We start from the raw sequence: 7,285 nt of genomic DNA on the forward strand, positions 1-7,285 counted from the left end.
GGTATTTTGTTTTTGTTTTTGTTTTTTTTTAGCAGACCAGTATCTTTATTGGCAAGCAAGCATTTCTTAGCATTGGGATGATTTGAATGACCAGCCTGAGAAAGATGTTTTAGTATTTGTCTGTTAAAATGCTTTTGGATGACTGGCCAGTCATTTATCTATGGCATTGGTACTTGACATCTGACCAAAAGGAAATGGCATAGCACAGATGATGTGAAGTTGAAATGTGTCAGGTGTGATGCAGAACATATATCTGGTGTGAAGGAGGCTGGATTAGAAACTGGAGGACTTGCTGGAGCTTAATAGTGATGGTAACCACAGAATGTAACCACATGGAGGTATAATGGAGTACAAACTAATTTTCTTTTCTTCCAAAAAATTGACAGTAGGAAAAGACATCAAGTGAATTGAAGAATAGTGTGAATTGATAGAAAACAATTTTGGTTGTAAAAATCTAAATACTCCTTTGTGTTTCTGACTTCTCCCAAGCATTCCCTACCTCCCTGAAGAGCCACATCCTGCTATTCTGCCTGATCAGATGAGCTGTTTAAATTGAAAGCACTCTGAGATTAACATGCATGCCAGAACTGTTTTCCTTGGTACAGTTTTCATTTCTTGTTATATTATGTCTCCTTTGATTAATTCAAATATGTAGGAAATGAAAAAGATGGTCACTGATTTTTAATCAGTTATGTATTCTAATCAGGTGTCAGCTAATTACACACAGACAATTAGCAGTTGCATCTGAGAAATGTGTTGCTTAGCTTTCACCTGTGTAGAGTGGGCAAGGCTGGGACTTCCCTAGGACAACTGAGGAGAGAAGAGCAGACTCCCCTAGCATGTGATGGTATTTGTTCTCAGGATCCAGGAGCTGGGGTGCAGCATCTCTCTGCAGCCAAGTGCTGCCTGGCTGAAGAGGCTGGGTCTTCACCAGTGTAGATTTTTCCTTCTGCAAAACTCTTGGCTAGGGAACATCTTTTGGTTATTATTTCTTTAAATCACCTTGTTGTTGGCCATTATAGATTGAACCCCTTAGAAATGTTCTCTGCATGGGTGACCTAGGCAAGTCACATGTGCTGTGGTACCTCCAGGCATGGCTACAGCCACAAAAATTGTGCAGCTTTTTGATAGTTACACATACACACAGAGAGGATTGCAAATGCAAGCCAACGAATAGAACAAAAAGTAAATTTTATTCTCCAAATATTCTTAGTTTGAATAGACTCTGATAAAATGTTTTTCCTGCTAGTGAGAATAGCAAAGAAAATTGTCTTTGAGTCCAGCCCTGGGATCCTGCTGCGTCTCTCTTGTGAATGAGCAATGAAAAGTGGCCATTCATTGCTGAATGATTATTTTTCCCCTTCAATGGAGTGTGGGGGGAGAAAACCTCCAAAATCCAAGTCTTCTAAGAGTCCAGCAGACTAAAAGCATCAGGAAACCTCTGGAGGGAAGTAAAAAGTTATGAATGGAGAATAAAACACTGATGCAGAGCAAAAGGGCTGTTGTGTATAAAGAGCAGATGGGAAAATGTTGAGTTTCAAATTTAAAAGACAAGGATCTGAATCTCATTCAGCTGAGCAGGGGAAGTGGTTTGGGTTTCCTTTCCTTGGAGGTTGGCTCCATTTGATGAATTGTCGAGATGTGCTATAAATGTTTAAGATTTATAGGAGAGGCTCCAAGTAATACTAATGAATAGCTAAAAATAGATATGATAGGAAAATATAAACTGACAAACAGATCATCCAACACAACAATAACTTCATAATCATGCAACTGTTGCCAGCTGAACATGGGAGACATGGCTTGAAAATGAGCTTTTGTTTTTCACATCTGAAAGTTGAAGGAATCGAAGTGGAAACAGATGTTCTTGAAAACAATGTGTCAGAATAACTCTAGTAACAGCCAATTGTTGCCAGAGCTGAGCAAATAATTCCTTGCTTACTCTTCACTGGCTGATGGTTTTCCAGTGGTGGGTGGGGTTTTTGTAAAGAACTGATTCATTTATTTATTCACTGTAAGCAACCTAAATGATGTTGATGCAAAAATTTTCAGTGTCTCACTTCTTACAGTTATGTGCTTCTTGGGAATTTTTTTTGAAGAGCTGTTGATCTTCGAAAAGCAATCTTAAGGGCTTTGATGGATCATTTTGGTTGTAAATGTTTGTGAATATTTAATTTCTGATATTTAATATTAGATGAATTGATGAATTATAATTGTTATTGAATTAGGAGGAATTAGATGCTTTGTTTCATAGAAAGGGGTTTGTAGAACAGCAACTGCCAGAAGTGTTCTACAATGGGAACAACCACACTAGATCTTATCTACTACAACAGCAGAATTATTGAGCTTTCATTTTTAGTGTCTGTCTGCTGAACACCTACAGAACAGAAACATTCAACTCAATGGCTGATGTGTAGACAGACAGAAGCATCAAAGGTCCTTTGTGCAGCTATGAACTTGGTCTGTGCTGGATGTCTGCTTAATGTGCTGGAAGCTCTTTGTGGTCAAGAAGATGACCAGCAACAAGCAGGACCAGTCTGCAGCAATTGGAGGACCCTATTCCTTGATAAGTAACATCTTGTGTGAGGGGAGGCTCTGCCCACAACCTGAGCAACAGCCAGACTAGAAGTGTGAGCTGAATCCCAGTCTTGCTTTTGAATTCGATGTTTTTATCAGCTGACTGGACTTGCTTGTGCAGATTTTCTATTTGTACTATTGTGAAAATCTTTTTATTTGCAGTGGTATTTCCATTGGGAGATTGCCTTTGTCTTCAGAGTAACTTCCCTGAGAGTGGTTTCAAATTTTAATCTCTGGAGAATACTACATCGTGTTTTGCAGTATTCATATGCCCTTTTACAAAGTAAAGGAAAAGATGTTACTCTGTTTTGGGTACTATTATCACCTTTACTTGCCTCTACCTTATTGTCTGAGACATGGGCAGAGCTCAAAGATTTGGGGAAGTTGTCATGGACTTCACTTTAATTTAGTAATTAAATGAGAAAACTCTAGATAAGACATGATATGGCAATATCACAGAAGCTGCTCTGTGGCAGAGTGGAGAATAGCTACTGGCAGAGGAGGAAGAAAAAGAACAATTTTTTTAGAGAATTAAGCAGGGAGAAGTTTGCTTGAACAGCTGGGGTTGTTGAGCATCAAGATGATGGAAGGATGTTACGGAGGCAGAAGCAGGCGGAGGAGAGACAGAGCCAGATCCTCAGTTAACATGGCTGGGTATTTTTAGGAGTGCTTCCTGAGAGTGCTTTCTGTATATAAACAGTCGAGGTTCCAGGAGGCAGTGGTGAGGGGGAGCAGTGTAACTCAATGATACTTTTACTGCAAATAGTACATTGCAAAGAGCAAACTGTTTGACTTTATTAAACTGAAGCCTCCTGCAACAGATCAAGGGTCTAGTTTCTAAGCAAAATAACTGTAGCCTAAAGAAAACTTAAATGTTGAAAGTCCCATAGGCCCTAGATTCCTGTTTGACTTGGCTTCAGGAGCTGCACATACTATTTGAACCCTAGACTACGAAGTAAATTTGCAAAGCACAAGCTGTTTTGAAGCCCCTTTCCACACTAACACATAGCCTTGTTATCATAAAAATACGGGATGAAAGACAATGGGAGGAGGATCAAGTCTGGCAAGTGGTTTGCTTTTCAATTCTGGTGGGGCTGGGCAGATCTGGTATAGGCATCAGGGCTATGCAGGATAATGCCTGGACTTGGCAGTGCCAAGGTTAAAGCAGAATCAGAGCCACGGGCTAACTTGGAACAGGGCAGCATAATGCAGAACTGGAGTCTGCCCAAGACTGATTCTGTCCACCCTTGTTTAGAGGCATGGAGGTTATTTAGGGTGCTGTACCTGAAGAATGGTCCTGTGTGTACTGGAAGCAAAAGCAATGGATGAAGATGTTCCCATAGGAGAGCAGCATCATTGGTGCAGCAACTCCAAAGCTACCTCTGCAAGGAGGAATGAATCAATGCACGTGTGAGAAAAAGGCTGACACTCTTAGCTGTTGCCACTACACACAGTGAGTACCTGGACAATATCTTGGCTGGTATTTCTTTCCATGGGAAACCTGTCCTTGGCACCATCTCTTTGCATGCAACGTGTTGAAAATTTCTGTCCTCTCTTCCCTTGGCTCCTTGTACAGCAGATTTATGGTCTCATTTTCCTTTTACAAATAAAACCCTAAGCACAAATCCAAAGGATAAATAACACAGTGCAGACGTGCCCATGGCAATATTCTCTGTATCACTGCTGAAAGTCTGAGAGAAAAACTAGAGAAGACAAGAGATCTCATGTGAGAAAACTCCTCTCATGCTTTTGTGCTAGTTCTGGAGGTTGGAGAGCAATCTTCTTGTGCTTTTCTCCAAACATCCTGATGCAGCTCAGGCAAACTTCAGGTGTCTTGTCTGCAGAAGGGGCCAAGGCACCCATTCTTCCTGGCAGGGTTTTTGTGAGGGAGGTATTACCAGCTCCATGACAGTGGTCAATGTTTCTCCTTCATAAAGACAGAGTGGACAGGTGTTCATAAATAAGCCTGTGTGTTTACTCTGCACCAGGTAGGGGTGTTCATGGAAATGGTAGTGGTGTCACTGCCGCTCTCCCATTAACATCTCTGCTGTTCCGACTGCTTCTACCCTGCCTGTGGCCTCAACTGATGTGGCTTGGGCAGGAAACATTTAACCAGGGCACTGGGCAAGAGCCATAGAGGCACCAAACCTGCAGGGCTGAGTGGGGCTCCTTTCAACTGCCTTAGCAGCACTGAAATGGACAGCTGCAGCCAGGACTAAACACCTTGTGTTAGCAAGGGTGGCTGTGAGGGAAGGAAGTTATTCCTCATTTCTCTGGCTGAGCTGGTGGTTTCCAACTCTGGATCTTGCAATTGTATCACAAGATATATCTGGAATGATCCTCAATATTGTTTTCATTCTACCTTGATTTCAGCTGCAATTTTTAGAGGTTTTTGTGTAACTAAGCTCAGGGGCAATAAGCGTCAGTGTGCAGGATGTGTGGGTCAGAGATGAGGACTTAACCGTCATCAGTATGGAGCCTGCCCCTGTGCCCCTGCCAGGCCACTCCATGGTGCTGCAGCCTTCATAGAGAGGGGAGTTAATGATGGATTCAGGAACATTGTCTCCTGAAGGGTGGAAAACCTGGAAGGAGATGGGGGACCTGCCTCTCACAATCTGTACTTCACAGCAATGCAAAGCACTCAAAATAGGCACTTCTCAGAAAAGGATTTTTTTTGTCCTGGGGATTGGATTATTCTCTTTGTGTCTTTTTGAGTGGTTTTGACCTCTTGTTTTTATTTAGTTGGGGTTTTTCCCATGTTGAAGAGGAAGTTTCTACTATACACCTGTAATGGTTACAAGAGCCAGAAGGTCTTAGCTTAGCTGGCATGCTGCAGCTCCACACAGATGTATTGATCCCAGCTGCAAGTCATGCATGGCAGGGAAATCTATGGCCTGCCCAGGCTGGCTAAAATAGTCACACAATGACCAACAGGCCTCAGCTGGGGTAACTTTAGGCTCAGTCAATCTTACAAGTTGTTCACCTTAAGTTCTTCCCTGCAGCCACATATATTTCCAGGTGTGCAACTCACGGGAAATTGTGGCCTGTCCTGATGGGCTCAATGCATGGAGATTTTGGACTGCTGTGTTTCATACACCCCCTATGCTTTAATATAGGGATTGGCATGGGTTGAGTTATAGAGACTTGAAGGGAGTGGTTAGTAAGGCAACTAAAAATACCAGTCACAAAACAGCTTCAGCATGGTCTGCAATAAAAAAGAATCCCCAGACAGACCAAGGTGGAAGAGACCCAAGTGCCAGGAGTGGTTCAGACACCATGCTTACTGAAATCTAATCTCCTTGCTGTGGCAGGCAATAAGAGGCCTGTGAAAACTATAACCTCACTGATTTTTTCCATCATTAGCTATGACCTCGCTTCTGACTGCTTACTCCAGTCTCAAAGGATGGGACCCTTTCTGGAGGGAAGACCTGTACCTCTGTTCCCTGAGAGGAAATTAGTCTGTAGCCTTGCTATGCTTTACTTAATATGTTTATGAAAGTAGAAACACCACCTGAATTCCTCTATAGACTCTGCAGGGAAATCATGTTTCCATATTGCATTATGAGAAATGCAGCGAAGGTGTGCTATGCTCAGTTAATATTTCTAATGGGTGGAGGTAAAAGAAACTTCAGTTCAGAAGAGGTTTATGCTTCCCTCTTTCTATTCAACATCCATGGTGCTATAAATACAAACTGCAGGGTACTTTCAGAACTGAGAGCCTTTAAGACTTCTCGAGGGAAAACATCACACCAAATTAATCTGCCGTCAAGTGGAAATTCTATATTGTTTGCATTTGCCAATGTTCTGTATGTGGCTGTAATTGCACTGAAGCAAATATCTGCTTCAAGTTCTTCACAAGATTAAATGTGGCCAATTGGGCGTAAAAGAGTAATTGAAATGCAGAGCTGCTGCTCTGGATTTGTTAGAGGCACTGCTCATTTTTGCTCTGACATGACGACACTAGGTTCTGACTTTCCATTAAAACAGGGAAATTTGGGGAATGTGATTTCAAGTGTTGGGTTGCAAGCTAAGAGGAGGACATTTCTGTCTGGCACAGTGCTGCCCTGCAGTGTGCCAGCGGGCAGTGTGCCCTGGGTGTGCTCCTTGCTCCATGCATGCAAGGGGACACCTTCCTCTCTCTGACCAGCAGAGAGGCTGTCAACAACTGGGCCCCAGGGTGCAGCCTGAGTTGGCTCCTGAGGATTTAATGGTCCTTAAGTTCTGAGTATTTGCCATAGATTTGAAGCAAAAAGGACTTGTGAAGGTCCAGCAAGAGCCTCTGTGGCTTGTAACAGAGGGAGCTCAAGGTCTGAATTGGATCCTGACTTGTGTCACCACGTCAGACGAAAGGACCACGTCAGCTTGCAAAACCTGCAGTCTCACCCTAAGCCAGCTGGATGTGAAATTTTAAAGATTTGCTTAAAAGCCTTATGCTTTTTTTTAATTTTACTAGTTTAGTCATTTTCCCTCTTGCCAAATAAATGCAATTATAAGCAAGTAAAAAGTATTTTTTCAAGTTGACTGTGCTGCCTTTTAGTTCTACATGAAAACCCAACTGCTCCCTATGCCCTGCCCAACAAGTAGTTAAGCAAACAGGCCCAGGTGAGCAAAAGTGCCAGTTTGAATCCTTCTTTATTTCATTTTCTTTCCAATTAGTGGGCTTATGCAAAAAAATACATGCCTAACAGTTCCTAACAGTTTGCTCATG

The sequence above is a fragment of the Catharus ustulatus genome, chromosome 8 (assembly GCF_009819885.2).
Source record: "Catharus ustulatus isolate bCatUst1 chromosome 8, bCatUst1.pri.v2, whole genome shotgun sequence".
Lineage (NCBI taxonomy): Eukaryota > Metazoa > Chordata > Aves > Passeriformes > Turdidae > Catharus > Catharus ustulatus.